The sequence below is a fragment of the Diadema antillarum genome, unplaced genomic scaffold (assembly GCF_040938485.1).
Source record: "Diadema antillarum isolate AM-2024a unplaced genomic scaffold, OU_Dant_1.0 seq00000781_RagTag, whole genome shotgun sequence".
NCBI lineage: Eukaryota > Metazoa > Echinodermata > Echinoidea > Diadematoida > Diadematidae > Diadema > Diadema antillarum.
In genome coordinates, this window is record NW_027271669.1 from 674,902 (window position 1) to 695,000 (window position 20,099).

A 20,099-nucleotide genomic window follows, 5' to 3' on the forward strand; every position below is an offset into this window, starting at 1 on the left:
GGGGAGGGACTTTGAGTTTGAATATCTGTGCGAGGGAGCGGAGCGGCCTGGGGGAGGGTGTGGGAGGGGGTATCCCCCTCCCACACGAGAAAAATTTGGCATTTTCAGACCTCAAATTCAGCGATCTGGTGCACACTTTTGGTAAAATTTGGGATTTTTTCCTATAAAAAAACAAGTAAGAAAAAGAAATATTCATAGATAATTGAATGACTACATCGTGGTATTTCAGCTCTTGCTCCGCCTGTGCGACATCACTGTGAAGGCCTACTAAATAGTGGGGCCTATCACCATCGTAGCTAGGATTTGATCTTTAATAGGGGGAGCGGTTAGATGCGAGGGAGAGATGCGAGCGAGGGGGGGGGGGGAGGGTGTGGGAGGGGGTTTCCCCCTCCCACAGTGAGAACTTTTTGCATATTGATGTTGTAAATGGTGCAATTTGATTCATTTTTTTTTTGCGTGTTCTATCGATTTGAAACAGTCCAACATGTTCAAGGTAGTATTACATTTTATGTAGATTATTATTGAACAATTTTGCCTATAAAATGGTGTCATTTAGAGAAACCTCTTGTCTTAATTCTTACACTGAAAATCATGAAAGCGATCATGAATTTTGACATTGTACAGTCCAAAAGCGGCCGTTTGTAGCTATATATATTTCTTCGCTTTGGAAATTAAGCGGGGCGCACCGGGCGCATTTGCTGGCAATTTAATACTAGCAGCAACATCAGGAGCATGACATAACGATTAAATGCGAGCGAGCGAAGCGAGCGAGCTTGAAAATGTTGACATTTTACAGTCCCAAAACTGTCGTTTGTAGCTACATTTTTTCGCTTTTAAAATTAAGGGGGGGGGGGGGGCACCGGGCGCAACTACTGGCAAATACCCGGCAGCAACATCAGGAGAATAGCATAGCGATTAAATGCGAGCGAGCGAAGTAAGCGAGCTTGAAAATTTTGACATTGTACAGTCCCAAAACGGCAGTTTGTAACTATATTTTTTCGCTTTGGAAATTAAGGGGGGGGGGGTGGGGGCGCACCGGGCGCAACTGCTGACAATTACTGGCAGCAACATCAGGAGAATGACATAACGATTAAATGCGAGCGAGCTTGAAAATTTTGACATTTCATAGTCCAAAAACTGCCGTTTGTAGCTATATCTTTTTCGCTTTGAAAAATAAGGGGGGGGGGGGCGCACCGGGCGTAACTGCTGGTAATTACCCGGCAGCAACATCAGGAGAATGGCATGGCGATTAAATGCGAGCGAGCGAAGCGAGCGAGCTTGAAAATTTTGACATTTTATAGGCCTAACCCCTCCCATACCCTCCCCGTTCAATCATTTCTACTTAATACACTTTAGATTGACAGATCTCAAAATGTTTCATTCAAAGTGTGCACCAGGTCTGTTACTTCAGTTTAAAGAAGTGCAAATGTTCCTTGGTTGGGAGGAGATATCTAGATACTTTCGATTAACGGAGGATCCCCCCCCCCCCCTAAAAAAATAGTATACACTTCTGGGATTGAAATTTCCCCATCAGATTACATCATAAATGTGTTTACGAGATATTTGTTGCTGCCAGTAATTGCCAGCAGTTGCGCCCGGTGCACCCCCATCCCTTAATTTACAAAGTGAAAAAAGTACAGCTACAAACGGCAGTTTTTGGACTGTAAAATGTCAAAATTTTCAAGCTCGCTCGCTTCGCTCGCTCGCATTGAATCGTCATGCCATTCTCCTGATGTTGCTGCCGGGTGATTGCCAGCAGTTGCGTCCGGTGCGCCCCCCTTATTTTTCAAAGCGAAAAAAATATAGCTACAAACGGCAGTTTTGGGACTGTAAGATGTCAAAATTTTCAAGCTCGCTCGCATCAGGGAGGTGGGAAGAGAAACGCCTCCCTGCTCGCATTTGATCGTTATGTCATTCTCCTAATGTTGCTGCCAGTAATTGCCTGCAGTTGCGCCCGGTGCGCCCCCACCCCCCCCCCCCCCTTAATTTCCTAAGCGCTATTCACTGGGGAAAAAAAAGTGAAAATCTTTTCGTACTATTCTGGCAAACTGTTAGAATGTCTCGCCTTTTCTGTGGGATTGTTTAATTAGGGACTAAAGAATCCATTTTTATGTTCGTGAGATGAATGTTGCATATCAATAAAATTGGCTGCGAATAAACTTGTCTTATTAATCTATTGATGTATGTTTGTTAACAGGTGAACTTTCTTGTCTTTTTTGCACATCTCCCATGAAAACAAAAAGAAATCTGGTTAATAGGTCTGAACCATTAATCTAAAGCAATGTTCATTAGATTAAAGGAGGTACTTGCATATGGCAAAATATGGGAATCGACACCCGCTCCTTTTGTTTTTTCTGGAGGCAAACGAATTATACTAACTGAGAAAAATCACTGCCAATATGGAGAGGGTAAATGTGTTGCAATTCCTACGACTGAAACTCGTACAAGGCTGTTAACGAACTCGTTGGTTATCTAGATCTTTGGGTTACTCATGCGGAGCTCGACGTGAGTCTTATCGCGCTCGGCATAGTGCACTCGTTCACGTCTACGTCCATGGCCCTACAGACTGTGTTGCATCAAGGAGGTGGGAAGAGCACCTCCCTGGTTGCATGCAGCTGGTTGCCATCTGGTTGTGTGGCTACTATAGTAGTTCAACATCCGAAGCATGCATTACGGTCGATATTGCTCTACATGCATTGGCGTGCGAGAGAAGTACGCGAGCGCTGCTAGCACTGTTCAGCAGTATGCTCTCGTCACGAGGCGGGCGTCCGAACGTCATGGCTCATGCATTACAGTATGTAGCCTATAACCTAGGTGGGGATGCAGCTGGTCTGATGCAACGAGACTACGAACAGTGGATGCGCGCGAATACACCGCCTATGATCCAGTTGTTTGTCGTTGTTTTCTTTTTTTTTTTTTAATCGGTGGCAGTCTTCTTACACGGAAAAAAAAAACTGCCACCGATCATGGCGCCTAGCGGACGCGGTAGATGCGTCCACTGTTCGTAGTCCCGCCGCATCAGATGTATCGCTTGGCAAAGACAATTATCTCGCTGCATCATCCATTTAGCTTAACAGCAAATTACAAAGACAATAACTGCATTCTCCGCCTAGATTATAGGCTATGCAATAATCCATCATGCTGAAATCAATATCACCACATTTCTTTTTGTTTATTTTTTTGTTCCTACATCTTTTTCTTGGGAGAATTTCAGGGGGGGATATTTGTACAGGCCATCCCCCCCCCTCCTTCAAAAGTGTGGGGGGGGGATATATCCCCCCCCCCCCATCCCCCCGGGATTTACGCCCATGAAGCTAGCATACAACCTTGAACTGAATAACATGACTCTGCAAACTCTCTGAAAGCTGTTGTCGGTTTTTTACGTCTTTTTAAACGATATTTATACGGAACAGGTGATTTCCAAACAAATCGTCGCCTCGGGATCGCAGAATGTGACACGCTTACTCAAATAATGTCATTTGAGAATTTGCCATGACACTGAACTTGAACTTGAACTGAGTTTGACATAATAAATGAGTGCTCGTGTGTACGTGTGTGCATGAAACAGCTATAATGAAATCCATGGTACGACAACGCAACACTTTTGTGTATGAATGATATGTATCATATCAGGAGAAACTCAGTCACATCCGGGTACTGAAGTAAGCGGTGATACCCGCCGGGAACGGACCCATAAAGAGCGCCCCGGCATCTTCGAGCGCAAACTCGCAGGTTCCCATGGTCAGTACACCCATGGACCCACTCGGTGCACCTATGAAAGAAAGTTTGGAGCTGATGACAGCTTACAGAATAAAGTATGGAAGAAGATCAAGAAACCAAACCACAACAATAACAACAACAAAACAAAATAGATAAAAAGCACATTACATTAGCGCGGATTACGGTACGGATAAATCCCAAGGGGTGCACGCCTAAACACGCCTAACATGATACAATGACAATAAAAATTAGCATTGAATAAGTGATGACAATGATGAAGTTGATTGTGAATATCATCATAATAATATAATTTTTTTATGAGCAAAGAGTAATAGCATTACTTCGTGGGTACTACATCTACTCCTATAAGATTCCTTATTCCGAAATTTCGTTAGTATGTACTTTTTTTTCAGATTAACATACCTTATTTTGTTTTCGGAGTAATGGATCTTCGGCACAACGAACCTTCAAAATAACGGCAGAAATTTTTGAATGAACAAATAATTTTTTTTTCTGATTATTTGGAATCTGGATTTACGAAGTTGGTGTGTTTCGGAATAACGAATCTTCGTATTAACGAACCTTACTATATTTTCGGATTTAACGAACTTTCTGGAATAACGAATATCACCTATCTCCGCATATTATACCAGGTCTTAAAGGCCCGGTGACGTATGGAGGAATGGGTAATCTGATTGAATAAATCTTTGTTCGCTGCCGGCTGGGGTATAATCGAAAACCATGAATAGCGTCTATCAGCGAATATGTGCGTGGAAGCAGCGTACATCATCTGTAACGATCGACTTCAGTCGAAATTCTTCGGCTGTATGTCCACTTTCATAGAGATCAGTGATAAGGCTAGACACTATTCTTTATGGGAATTCTCGAACATATCCGAGCCGGGCCAGCCTTAATTTCCACCCCACACTGCCCCATGGTATTCCCACGCTCCCGGGTCTAGGAAATTACACTGAAGTTCCAAACAGAGACATCAAGGAAGTTGTTAATATTTCAACACTTCCATGAGAGATTGCTGATACTTAAAGGGGATGGCTAGTAACTGATCAGTGGGAATCAGTGGGAATGCTGGGGGATGATTGTCACTGTACAGGCATCCTAACCTGGAAACATTAAACTGCACATTACTTGAATATGAGACCATTCTGAAGCAAATAATTTTCACACAACAATCTATATATAATGTACTCTTCAATGAATCCCACAAGGATTGTGTATGGAACAATCATCCCCCAGCATTCCCACTGATTCCCACTGATCAGTTACTAGCCATCCCCTTTAAAAGACACCCATGTAGCAGGATGCTATAATACAAGTACCATGACAGGCTGTTGTCAAAAGGAGCTCCCTTATCCATGGACATTCGGGGAGTGATCCAGGGTAGAATAACTGTGGCTTTTCAAACACAGATCTGCAGGAGTTACATTATTTTGTTTCAACACGCCCACCTAACCATGCCAATGTAAATTGATTTTTTTTTCTTATATAACAAAATCATAGATACTTTTAACAGACAAGAAATGAATGGCTATTGATCAGACAAACGATCCTCAGCCCTATCGAAAGGAAATTCTGCATCTTGCACTTAAATTTTTTTTATGGCTGCATGTGGGTCTCAAGAAAGCGTTATCTTAGAATCAGAGCTCATTTTATTTTCTTTTTCTAAAGTGAGGGAGGATGCATCGGAATTTTGTCGAACGTGTCAAGAATGTTAAGTGGTTAGAAAGCCACTATATTGCCATTAGACCTGCACCGCTGATCGAGGAACCGTTTAGTGGTATCCTAGTTGCGTTGGTTCATTTCGGAAGTACAAGTCGGGATGTCACACCAAAAAATGTTCGAGATAACCTGCTAAAAAAACACCCTTTTCTGCCCGTTTTATGATACCAAATTTTAGCATAATGTAAAAGAAGACCCGCTCTTTCAGAAAAAAATGAAAAAGTCAAGTTCGGCTAGGTTGACCCATTTCACTTATTTTCAGTCCTCACGCAAAATCAGTGTGTGCGACTTTATGTTCGTTTTGAGGTGCACGGTCACACATAAGTTTCACACAACAATAGATATGTAATGTACTCTTAAATGAATCCCACAAGGATTGTGTATGGAACAATCATCCCCCAGCATTCCCACTAATTCCCACTGATCAGTTACTAGCCATCCCCTTTAAAAGATATCCATATAGCAGGATGCTACAAGTACCATGACAGGCTGTTGTCAAAAGGAGCTCCCTTATCCATGGACATTCGGGGAGTGATCCAGGGTAGAATAACTGTGGCTTTTCAAACACAGACCTGTAGGAGTTACATTTGATTCAACACGCCCACCTTACTATGCCACTGTAAATTGATATTTTTTTTCTTATATAACAAAATCATCGATACTTTTAGCAGACAAGAAATGAATGGCTATTGATCAGACAAATGATCCTCTGCCCTATCGAAAGGAAATTCTGCATCTCGCACTTAAAATTTTTTATGGCTGCATGTCAGTCTCAAGAAATCGTTATCTTAGAATCAGAGCTCATTTTATTTTCTTTTTCTAAAGTGAGGGAGGATGCATCGGAATTTTGTCGAACGTGTCATGAATGTTAAGTGTTAGAAAACCACTATATGGCCGTTAGACCTGCACCGTTGATCGAGGAACCGTTTAGTAGTATCCTAGTTGATTGCGTTGGTTCATTTCGGAAGTGCAAGTCGGGATGTCACACCTGCTGACGTGATGAATGTTTCCATGAGAAACTCGTCATCATTTTTCTGGAGGAGCATAAACTGCTAAATTGGTTCTCGACTTTGTTAACGTTATTTACCATTTACCGACTACCAAAAGAAATTTAATCGGACAAAGATGATAATTATTTCGTGTTTCATATCTTCGAAGAGTTGATTTACGAACTCGATCTTCAACGTGTCAAATTGTCAGCACCATATTCTGAAAGAGTAGACTTTCTTTAAAATGATGTATAACTCAAATCAAATGGACTCTCCTAACCTATCTAAATATTGGAAAGAAAGCTCAAACTCAGGAAAAGTGTGAACTGAGAAAAGAGGCTCTGAAGTACAATGTCTATTCAAGCGCTTAATCTTTACCAAACCGTGCTGGTTGTGCGATGAATGGGACAAAAAACAGGAAGTAAACCACCAGAGTAACAGCAATGAAGAGATTATCAGATTAAACTGAAATTAAGCAGGCCTCATAAACACATTCTGTCCATAATTAATACCAAAAGAAATTTAATCGAACAAGGATAATAATTTTGTGTTTCATATCTTCGAGGAGTTGATTTACGAGCTCGATCTTCAACGTGTCAAATTGTCAGCACATTACCCGCGATCTCATGGTAAGGATCAAAATCAGTCACAAGACTGTATTTCAATTAATATTTTAAGAAAACATGGCGAAAAGATCATTTCAGTCGTAATCTTGTGAGCTGAATGGCACGCAACATATGGATTTAACCTTGAATACGTATAGTCGATAAGTTTCAACAAATACATTATTTGTGTAACTGATGGGTGTAAACATAGCAATAATCAGAGAGCGGAATAAGAAGTTACTGGGGATACGACAGGTGACTACAACGATGATGTAGTGAGAGGCAGTGGGAATTTTGACTCTCAATGTTCAAGTTGAAGTCTCTGTTTGTTTGAAATCGGTCTGTTCACGTTTGTTTATCGGGATATGACAGTTAGTTATCATGCATGTCGAGAATCATTTTACCAAGTCACGCAACATTAAACATGGCAGCTGTCTTTGACAGTGATGGTATGAATGAATGAATGAATGAATGAATGAATGAATGAATGAATGAATGAATGAAAGACAATAAAAGAAACCCTTAGCTTTATAAGCCATTAGGCGGTTCGTGTCGTTGCTATGACACGAATTCCCGAAAACTTGAATTTAATTGCACTCCGGAGGTAATATCATCCTTGAATGAGCTGGGGATACAGGGAATTGGATCACATAACAGATTACGATGTGATGAAGTTAAAAGGCAATAACTTTATGACGTGTCCTTGTCTTGTATGTGCGTCTATCAACCAAATTCTGAAGTAAAATTAAAGTTTCCAGACGACTTCAGGGAATTTGAGCAGCTGATAAAAGCAAAGCTGTTTTAATCATTGAGTTTTATAAACTTTTTTTTTTCTGCAACGTTGAATAAAATGTGATCCAGAAACGCGTTTCTGTAGAGATAAATGTTTGCAGCGCGAAGTCGTTTTGAAACGCGTTAATATTTCAGACCTTTACCCATGTAAACTACATGTATGATATCTTTTCCTAGGGTCAAACTGCGCAAAGGAGCTGCGCATTGACAAGGCCTTCCTATCAACTCGCAATAGAGATGATAAACGCAGCTGCAGTAATTATGTGACAATGCCGATGACGGACAAAAATATCATGGCCATGGGGCTTTCAGGGAAAGTTGTAAAAAAAAATGATTACCACGCCTCAAACTATTTAGGATATCGCTCAATTCTCATGTTGAGGCCAACTGTATGCAAGGATAAATACTGTCTCCAGAGTCACGGTCACTAGTCTAGACCTTCATATTATATACTCCTTTAATATATTCGATGGGGTCGCAAATATCACCGCATGAAATTTGGAGAACATATAAAATATTACTACCAGATTGTTTTGTCCATTACGTGGATAATACCTCTATTGGGCTCAAAAAAATATGAACTGCAGGAGAGATATAGTTTCATGTAAAGGTCTAGTTATACTAGCACGCCTTTTGGCCACGTGTCGTCCAGCAAATAATGTCAAAACTTGTCTGCACTTGTTCAAGTCATTCACAAAAATAAGAAAGAAAGGACAAGCTCTGGTATTGTCGGTTTGACAACCCCATTTTCATGTTAAGATAAGGAATCCTTATTCGGATCATTTAATTTTTTGTTTTCTTTATTATCTCGGATACACGAACCCCGGTTTGTTTGTTTGTTTGTTCGTTTGTTTTTTTATGTATGATTATTTATCTAAGGAGTATCAAACCTTCGAGATATTGAAAATGCGGAATAACGAACCTTCAAAGTAACGACACGTAACCCTGGTTGGCTTATGTAAGAATGTCAAATTGAATTATTCTCTATCATTATAGGGAATGGTCACTGGGATTGCAATAATTATATCATTCCACTAAAATTGTTTGGATTTAAACAAACGCATAACATTTATTTCCAGTGTTTTGCTAGTCATAGCATGCAAAGCGTGCACATTTGCTTGCCTTTATGACGGCTGAATTTACTCTTGAGAGTTTATTGAATCATAACGCTTGTCCTATTTTCCCCTTCTGATCCCTTCCTTGTCCTTCCGTTTGGTTTGAAGACGACAAGCACTGGTCAATATTGATATTTGCTCAGTGTTATGAGCAGTCAGTCTTATCATGGCAAAACCAAACCTCACTCTATGCACAGCGAGTCACAAGTGGGACTGGGGACGAGCGTGGCACACATCGCACACTCTTTTGCATATTATTGAGACGACTTTATTAGAAAGGGAATGCGAGCGAGAAATGTTCTCCAATTAATGTGCTCAGTTAAACAATCCAGCTGAGACCGCTAATAACGGAAACATAAATTTCTCTTATGCGTGCATTTTCTATTACCTTAGAATATAGTTCTACAGGTAAAGTCAAGGAAGCTGTTACTTCCCTTCAGTGTTGGACTTCGTCGAGAAATGTGTTTGCACGTCACATTAATTAGTTCACCTTATTGCCGAGAGAGCTAGCCCATTGTGTTTAAGAGGCTGGGTTATACGATCGGTATAATGGCAGTTACATTGTTTAATGTGTGTGATGTAAATAAGGTGACGAACGTAGGATGCAAGTCGTATCCTCTCGAAGTCCCGTAAGTGGGATATCTTTCGAAACAGCCTTGTCGGAGAAATATATGCATCCTCTTGCACAGTTTTATGCATATGAATATAGTGGAACTTAGCCCATTCTTGGGGTTCTTTTTATTTTGTTTTGATTGGCTACAACTTTGTTAAATAGTTTAAAGATGATATTAATCATTTAATCCTCCTCACTATCCATTGACTGTATATTACATTCTCTTTCTTATTCATGTAGGTAGCAACGCGCACTCTCTTCTGTGACCACTGTGATGAAGTATTGCAACAAATTACGCACTGACGTGACAATGGTGTGTGCGTTCTCCTGTACGCATGCAGGGAGGTTATTTGTCTTTCGCTCTATCCTGTCTCGGCTACACTCAGGTAAGGCTTTTATAATCTTATCTGCCGCGGAACGAGAGGGACGGAGCAAACTGTGCGGCACCACTGGTCCCGACAGCAAACAGTAGCTGGGAGGCGTAGTTTGGCGTTTAGCCAGTCGAAAACTTTTCATAGAGCTGCCAACCAATTGTTAATTGGGCGTAGATATTAACAGTCGCCATGACAACAAATTCGTTCCCGTTTTGAAGTGGTGACTTACGGACGACGGAGTGATCATATCAGCATTTGGTGATTGTGCTCGATGAGTAGGAAAACCCAGATAACGAGACGATTATTGAAAAGAAGCTAACAGTAGTCACTGTTAGGGGTCAAGGCGAGGTTTTTTCCGAAACGTGGGTTCGAAGTGTTTCATCCCAACAACCAGCAACAATAAAAGATGCGAAGTTGATTTATCATCTCGACGGCTTGGAAACCAATCGACCTCCCCAGAAACTCACACCACCGCAACTGTATCATACCAGCTCAAAAAATCTCTCTCTCTTCTCTCTCGAACACAGTGTGGAAACCGCAGAGTTTATGTACATAATTGTTACCTTACTTGCGAGGTACTGGCACGACACAAGACAATAAGAAGACTCTAATCCGTCAACATGCGACTTTTATGACTGACGACTGGACACGTCCAGTACACGATCAAAGTCTGCTAAGGAGTTGTACCTCTTTATTTTTTTGTCTGCTTCCGTCATTTTGTGCGTAAGTTTGACACGAATTTGTTCAGGCCTATTGGCAAACGTTGGACAGCCAAAATATAACTTGAGGCGACTTCAAGATTCACCCGCCAGGTAAGGGGACAGAGTGTCGTCGCATTGCGACAAGAGGACACAGTGTGTCTCCCGCTCTCACAGAACGAGGAGGGGTTAGTTCATGTACCCCAACCACCAGCGTTTGGTCGTACCACTGCCACGCCTATCTAGTGGTGAGTATCATTATCGATATTTTGAAATCAACGTAATCACGGGTCCGCCTGTGGTCCCCCTCTCAGTTCTTCTGTTTACATAGCCAACAAACATACATACATGTTCATCTTACAACCATGAATACGGACAGAATGGATGAACTAATATCACACAAGCTGTCTCGGTGTCAAAATGAAGTTAATGTCTTGCGTATCTTAACAATACACTGGGCAACCGTCATTCCTATGGTCTATATCTTTGAAGAACAATTATGTTTGTCAGTTTACGTCAAAGGCTAATATCAATACTCTCCTAGGTACACGTCCCCAGTTGAGACCCACAAGCCAGTCTTGGCTACCGTCCATCAAACAAACGTTAAAACTTGGCTGCATGTTCACGTTATTCTTGCTATTAAACAAGAGTTCAGTTTTAGCAAAGGGAGCGGAGGCAATTCCATTGCAGTCAGATAGAAATAACTACGGAAAGCTGATGTAACCATTGTTTTAGGCGCTATGCATATTAAGGAGACGATGACTCTATAGTGTATATTATAAGCTCTATAATAAGTTTATGTAAATACCATAGAAAAGAAACATTTGTTCGTAATTTAGCAACTATGCAGAAAAGTCCATTATTACTGAATCAAACCAGCTTTAGAAGCTCATATTCTCTTCCTGTTCATTTGATTCTTGAGAAGGATATCTGAAGTCCTGTTTTTTTTTATTTTCGTAAGGCGATGGGAGACACGATCAACAAAATCCTCATCACCCTCTCTTACTGTTACACAGTGTGAATACATAAACGATATCATTCTTTTGTAAAACGTAACAATAAATTTAGTAAAACGATGTGTGAAATTTTTCATCCCTATCTAGACTTTTGTCTGTCCCGAGTCTTCATGCTGTGTTCGAGTAATTTTATTTCTAACGAGGTTATCTCCTTTCACTGAAGACAGACAAGTTTCTCTATAAGCTGATAGAAATAGGGCATCGCAATCACACAAAGACAATATTTTGGTCCATAGAATGGCCTAATATCTCTGACTCACCTTAAGATAGTTGACAGCTTCTGAATATGAATATAAAGAACGCTCTTAGCTTCGCCCAAGACATATGACTTATCACGAGTAAAGTTTAGTACTCTGTGTTTAGGAGATCTGTCGTGATGGCAAATTGTTCCATGAAAAGTTTCCTTCTCCTTCTTTCTTGAATTGAATTGGGTTAAACTGGATATGGGTAAAAACATTAAGGAGATACTATGTTGTCTCCTCAAGGTCTAGTATCTCCTCGATGTGTGTGTGAGTGTGTTCTTTATAGTATAACCCTTAAAAATTGTCTTTCTGTGATGTCATTATTTTGAAAGAAATACATGGAATACTGATCGTTCTAACGTGGAATAAAGTAGCAAGTTACATATGATCGTGCATAAGTAGGAAGTGAAAATACAATGGAGTATCGACAGTGTTTTAATTTGCAGGCGGGCCTCAATTGAATTCACGCAAACCTTTCTGCTTGTGCAGTTAAAAGGATTCTTAGATTAGAACAGAAAATACAATTCAAATCTGTAAACTCTTAGAAACAAAGACTTTGAAAACTTATAAATAGTATGAAAATAGTGATGCGTATAGATAGTTAAAAGGCATTACTTTTTTTTGGTGGGGGGGGGGGGTGTAACACTGCTGGAAGGTATCTACTCAGAGATATCATCGTATGGAAGCCGCCCTCTCTTGTCTGGTGCTAAACAATCGGGCCCTCGGACACTGGACATTGATTGAGATTGAGATTGAGAGACTGTGCGTGAGAGAGGCGCATCTCACTCAAATCCAATATCCTCATTTCACTTAAAGGTATGAATACGGAGGGATTGCCAACGTTAAAGATCGGGGTGCCCCTCACCCGGTGCAGCGATCGCTTCAAATAGGTATACTAGTAAAACCATGCAGGGCTTTGATTCTGACCTATTTATTGGGTCGCCCCTGGGTATGACTGCCAATGTTATTCAGAGAGCGGTGATCAGTCAGTCAAGTTGTCTAACAAATAAGATAGTTAATGTCGATTCGTTATCATCTATGTCATCTTTATTGATATGAGTTTTCTCTAAAATACACTTGACATTCATTTAGTATTATTTAGTACTGGTTGAGGTGAGAATTCAGCTTTAACTTTTTGTGAGATATTTAGAAACCACTTTATGAAATGCTAAAAAGTATACAATTTTAAGAGATATTCAAAGTTTATTTCAGGAAAATCGGTTTTTGGATTTGGCTGAGATATCAAAAACGAAGTAAAGCAAAGAGGTCCTAATAAAAGGTGTGTCCCACCTTTTATAAGGATCGCTTTGTTTGCAATATCTCAGCCATTTCATGATCAATTTTCATCGAATAAACTTTGAATTCCTTCTATAACTATATGCTCTTTTATATTTCATAAGAGGAATGTCATTATCTCGAAAAGCCATCATCGAAAAAGCAGGGAACCTTAAACCCCATCCAACCGAAACTGTACGATCCCTTTTAACTTGTCGTAAGTATTTTTGTTCTACTTTGCCAATTATTGCATACCATAATCATATGAATGAATTGAATCTGATGATACATTCTAACCAAAAAAAAGAAAAAAGAAAAGAAAAGAGGAGAATTGCTTATCCCCTTTTGTCATATATTATGAAGGAGAAACGTTCCGTCGTCTCTCGTATTGTTTCCTTAAAAGCGGGTTTTTTATTTTTTATTTTTTGTAGTTTGTTCTCCTTTATACATTTAATCACAAGGTGATCCGAAAATTTCTGTTTGCTTTGACGAAAACAAACATGAAAAATCACAAATGTTCTGTTACGTTGTAATGAAGAAGAAATCTGCGTGCACTCTTTTTTTTTCTCTGTGTAGGCCTTAATGAGATTGAAAGCTGAAAGAAGTTTTCGTGTTCATTCAACTTCATGGCACTACCATTCTATGTATTATAAAGAGAGCGACGAACACGTGATTTGGGTTTGTGGGGCTTGTTTTATCTCATTTCTTTCTCTTTTCTGTCGGGGGGGGGGGGGTGATTCTCATTTCTTTTTGACAAAGGCGCTGTATCTTGTTGTATATCAAATCTGAAGTGATGTAAATGTCACACATCGATATTAACATTTTGTTATTGCTTTAAAATAACAATATTCTAATATATAATATCTGGATAAATGTTTATCAAAACAGAGAAAAAGTTGGTTTTTTTTTAACTTTCAAGATAAAGCATAATACAAACAATGACACAAAACCGCTACGAGCACACGCTCACTTGTCTAATCTATACATGCATAGTACTCCCTTTATTCACACACTCTCAGGGGAGGAAGGATGTCAAATAAAAAGACAATGACTGAACCGACGCGAGAAGACTGCAGTAATGTGATGGTGTGTATAAAATCTCATTGGCTTGGAGACAGGGTCGCAACCTGGTGACGACACAAGTATGGCTGGTGACAGAAACGTCTCCGCGACGTCTCCGCGACGTCTCCGCGACGTCTTTTCGACGTCTTTGCGACGTCTCCTGGAGACTAGGCTGGTCTACAGGTCGTCGCGAGAGACTCGAACACGTTGATTTTCTAGCTCACCTGAGCCAAAGGCTCAAGTGAGCTATTGCGATCGTCCTTCGGCCGGCGTCCGTCGTGCGTCGTGCGTCGTGCGTCGTGCGTCGTGCGTCGTGCGTAAACTTTTCACATTTTCATCTTCTTATTGAAAACCCCAAGACCGATTTTCATCAAACTTGGCAGGTAGCATCCCTAGGGGGTTAGGAACTCAATTTATTAAAATGGGCACCATGCCCCACCCAGGGGGCCCCCAGGGGGCCCCAAACCCTCCAAAATTAAGGAATCTGTAAAAATCTTCTTCTCTAGAACCAGAAGTGATAGAGCTAAGTTAATACTATGAGTTAGTACATTGATTACTGTAGTTTCAAGTTTGTTCATGACAGAATCAGGGGTGCCCCCCCCCCCCCCCTTGGGACCCAAGGGAGGGGTTCTAATGGGGCCTAAATTGTACATTTTCATCTTCTTCTTGAGAACCCCATGACCCATTTTCACCAAACTTGGCAGGTAGCATCCCTAGGGGGTTAGGAACTCAATTTATTAAAATGGGCACCATGCCCCACCCAGGGGGCCCCCAGGGGGCCCCAAACCCTCCAAAATTAAGGAATCTGTAAAAATCTTCTTCTCTAGAACCAGAAGTGATAGAGCTAAGTTAATACTATGAGTTAGTACATTGATTACTGTAGTTTCAAGTTTGTTCATGACAGAATCAGGGGTGCCCCCCCCCCCCTTGGGACCCAAGGGAGGGGTTCTAATGGGGCCTAAATTGTACATTTTCATCTTCTTCTTGAGAACCCCATGACCCATTTTCACCAAACTTGGCAGGTAGCATCCCTAGGGGGTTAGGAACTCAATGTGTTAAAATGGGCACCATGCCCCACCCATGGGGCCCCCAGGGGGCCCCCAGGGGGCCCAAACGCCCCAAAATTAAGGAATCTGTAAAAATCTTCTTCTCTAGAACCAGAAGTGATAGAGCTAAGTTAATACTATGAGTTTGTACATTGATGACTGTTGTTTCAAGTTTGTTCATGGCAGAATCAGGGGTGCCCCCCTTGGACCCAGGGGAGGGGGGTGAGGAAGGGTCCTAATGGGGCCTAAATTGTACATTTTTATCTTCTTCTTGAGAACCCCATGACCCATTTTCACCAAACTTGGCAGGTAGCATCCCTAGGGGGTTAGGATCTCACTTTCTTAAAATGGGCACCATGACCAAGGGGCCCCCAGGGGGGCCCAAACCCCCAAAATGAAGGAATCTTTAAAAATCTTCTCTAGAATCAGAAGTTATAGAGCTAAGATAATACTATGAGTGAGTACATTGATGACTGTAGTTTCAAGTTTGTTCATAGGAGATCCAGGGGTGCCCCTCTTGGGGGCAGGGGGGGGGGGGGGTTGGTTGGGAAGGTCCAAGGGGGCCTGAATTGTACATTTTCATCTTCTTCCTGAAAACCTCATGATGTATTTTCGTCAAACTTGGCAGGTAGCATCCCTAGGGGATCAGGATCTCAATTTATAAAAATGGGCACCATGCCCCACCCAGAGGGCCCCAGGGGGCCCCAATCCCCCCAAATTAAGGAATCTTAAAAAATTTGGGCCCTTATTGTACATTTTCATCTTCTGCTTGAGAATGCCTGGTCAAATTTTGGTAGAGCTGTGAATAATTTAGATTAGTGACTGCGTGAAAGGTGAACTTGCGATACTCAGGTGAGCACTAGACTCGCGGGTCTCTTGGTTTTTTTTTTCGGAGACACTCTAATTAGTTGTCGCCATGTCGCCATTTAAACAAAAATCACTCTGTTCATTTACAATATCATTCATTATAATGTATCGTAATGTATACCGGTACATTGTTTTTGCATTATCTTATATTGTTGGATGGAAATAAAGCGACATTGGCGTGGTATTAGCGTTTTCACCGTAGCGTTTTCGCCGGAAAATGATAAATAATTGAAAAATACGGTAAAATTCACGAGGAATTGCTTTTGTTGTTGTTGTTGTTTTTAGATAAAAGGATATACACTGTATCATACGCTTTGGATATTCCCTTCGCCGTCTAGAATAAAGACTAAGCGCTGTGGACATCATAACCTTTGGATATTCCCTTCGCTGCCTTGAATAAAGACTAAGCGCACCGCGTTCAGAACACCTGTGAACATACCATAGAGCTGCATTTTACAGCTCTATGGAACATACAGAAGACAGTGCTCTTCTTTGTATAGCGGTTAGTTTCGATTCAGAAGTATAGGGATATAACAACGAGACCAAATTGGTTAAAAATTCATTTATTATGACTAAGCTACTCATTTGGAAATGCTATCATAGCTTGATAAGCATATCTATGCCCGACAAACAAGATGACACCAAAAAGGTTTTGCCATCTCAGATGGTACCAATATCTGGCCTGGCCCATGGACTAACAATACGATTAGACCCACTGCGAAGCGAGGAGTATAATTTTTTCATGCAGAATTATCATAACAATGATTTATTGACTGTGGTCGAGGTTAGGGGCATACACATGGTCAACGCGGAATCCCAAAATGTCTCGATGTTTCACTTAAAGGGGAAGTTTACCCAATTATACACGTGCATTGAGTGAATGTAGCGATATTAATGGAACACATGAGGATGATGAGTGGAAGTTTGAGGAAAATTTGATAATCTGTTCGAAGGCTATGAATTTTTAAAGTGTTAGTGCCTCTACTGCAGGGAAGAGATGAGAAGGCTACAACAGCTTGTGACACCACTCCAGAACGAGAGAATTTCACAATATTTCATTTTCTACCATTATGAACAAAAACAATTGACTTGCCTCTTTCAAAAATCAGGGGGAATGATATTATCCTTAATATATCTTTAATGTTATATTTAATATAATTTTAGTTATCAAGTTAGTTCTAAAAATTATTGAATACATCTTCTTCATATCGTTGATTTGGTGTGATGTCACTAGCTGTTGTAGCCGTCTTATCCAGCCGTAGAGGCAACAACACTTCATAAAAATATAAAATATAAATCATTAAGCATAACATTTCATAACTTTTGAAAGGATTATCTGATTTTCCTGAAACTTTCAGTGATGTGTTTTACTAATATCACTGCATTCGGTCAATTCACATGTATATTTGGGTAAACCTTCCCTTTTAAAGTCACATTCATGTATTTCAAGTAAATAAATCCATAACTTAATATTACTTTTGAATGGCTTAAATCAACCTTGAATTTCTTTTAGACTTACGACTAAGAGAACTATTATTTTAGCCGATGTGTGTGAGAGTATGTTGGTAGGCAAATCAAATCCATTTTTTTCAAGTTGAGCATGCATACATTCGCTTATTTTTATTCCTAGATGTGGGGAATTATTAATTACATTCCATCTTTGTTTTCAACTTTCCAATGTTAGGAATCTATGAATCTTGAATTTCAAGTGTTTACTTTCCCCAAAACAGAGATCCATGTGAGCTTGGAAATTGCAAAATAGATATGTTTCAAAGTTCTTCTGTGAATATATCATTATTATGTCCGCAAACAGCTCCTGTTTTCCTCGATACCGGTTTGATTTGGAGTGTTAGATGCAGATTCCAATTGAGATATTCATCTTGACAAAATAGGCCTAATAGAAGACCTCAAAACCCGTGCTGATCCGATGAGATTAGAGATGAAATAGTACTATTTTACTAGGAGATTGTTATGCTGAATAACGTGTAATTCACATTTGTTTTGAATTTGTTGTCTTTTTTGGCGTAAATCAAGAGAAGGTTTGTTGGATTGGATCAATTAGTTCAATCGTATGAGTTAATTACTGATGCTGTTGGGAGAGTATGTGGGTCTTTATTTGCGTCAAATACGCTGTCTTCATAACATGAAATTACTTTAATGAAATTAGCTGTTAAACTCGTGATGGACAGCTTTGTTATAGCAGAAAAAAAGAAGAAATGAGGAGCGGACCCAAGAGAGGAGATTGTTGTATGCCACACAGACTTCTGGGAGGAATATTTGCAGTTACTTAATGGTGACCATCTTGCAGAATATTCTGAACCACTCTAGGGCCTTCCCCCGTAGATCTCGTCTTGTTACAGTTTGTGAATGATAGACCTGTTTCGTCATCGATCGTGTCAAAGGCCTCTGTGGAGTAATCCAGAAATATCCCGTAGGATGCAGTCTTATGTATGCAAGGCAATAACATAACTTCGTGTGTGGTGCAATGATTCACTGTTGTTTGAAATAAAAACATTATGTTGCAAGTGATTGACAAATTGCCCTACATCGACGTCGATGTCGATGTAGGGCAATTTGTCAATCACTTGCAATGAAAACATCTCGACGGAAGAAATTCATGAATTTGAATAACAAAGCAGTACCCGCTGCATGCTATAAGGATTAGAACCAACACTTGCTTTCGGGCGAAAGCTCGGTGGTCTAGTGGAGATGACGCCTGTCCGGTGATCAGGAGGTCGTAGGTTCGAATCCTGCTCGAGTATGTACGCCCAAGATTTTTATCATGGCTACTACTAAAAAAAAAAACACTGATCAATTCAGTGCTTATTTTACGTCGATGTAAGGCAATTTGTCAATCACTTGCAATGAAAACATCTCGACGGAAGAAATTCATGAATTTGAATAACAAAGCAGTACCCGCTGCATGCTATAAGGATTAGAACCAACACTTGCTTTCGGGCGAAAGCTTGGTGGTCTAGTGGAGATGACGCCTGTCCGGTGATCAGGAGGTCGTAGGTTCGAATCCTGCTCGAGTATGTACGCCCAAGATTTTTATCATGGCTACTACTAAAAAAACACTGATCAATTCAGTGCTTATTTTACGACGATGTAGGCCAATTTGTCAATCACTTGCAATGAAAACATCTCGACGGAAGAAATTCATGAATTTGAATAACAAAGCAGTACCCGCTGCATGCTATAAGGATTAGAACCAACACTTGCTTTCGGGCGAAAGCTCGGTGGTCTAGTGGAGATGACGCCTGTCCGGTGATCAGGAGGTCGTAGGTTCGAATCCTGCTCGAGTATGTACGCCCAAGATTTTTATCATGGCTACTACTAAAAAAAACACTGATCAATTCAGTGCTTATTTTACGACGATGTAGGGCAATTTGTCAATCACTTGCAATGAAAACATCTCGACGGAAGAAATTCATGAATTTGAAAAACATTATGTGTTGTTTGTTTGTCTATTTGTTTATTTGTATGTTTGTTTTTAAGAGTTTGTCCACGACATGGATGCTTTTCCAAGAATTTTTGAGAATGATGAAAGCAAAGATAAAGGCTTGCATCTGGAGTAGACTGAAAGGTCGTCTTCTCTCTTACTATCTAATATCAGTTGATGTTTGACTATGATCTGAACATTTTTAATAATGTTTTATATTCTGCACCAAGTGCAGAAATCTCATTTCATGTATTTCATTTCATTGCTTGCAGTGTTCAGGTTTAGAATTTGGAGGAAGAAATGGACAAAAAAAAAAAATCGAATTAACAATCGAATCGTTGTTACGATAGTTAAGCTTACTCATGAATATATCTTACTTACGTATAGACCTCATCAAATATTGGACTCCTTGAAATACAGCCTGAGCTCAGTTGCTTCGAATCAAAGACTCTTTTTAGGGTAAACGACTTCTGAGGGTTATCAGTTGAACCCTTAATCTCAGGATT

At 40.3% G+C, this 20,099-nt stretch overlaps 1 protein-coding gene across 1 annotated transcript in view; it reads left to right on the top strand.

Moving 5' to 3' along the window:
* Window positions 1-9,991: 9,991 nt before the first annotated feature.
* Window positions 9,992-20,099, top strand: part of LOC139739043 (organic cation transporter protein-like) — a 48,015-nt gene continuing 37,907 nt past the window's right edge. Inside the window, exon 1 of the mRNA XM_071649655.1 lies at window positions 9,992-10,891. The gene's annotated coding sequence lies outside the window, so the exon portion shown is untranslated. The remainder of the gene's footprint in view (window positions 10,892-20,099) is intronic.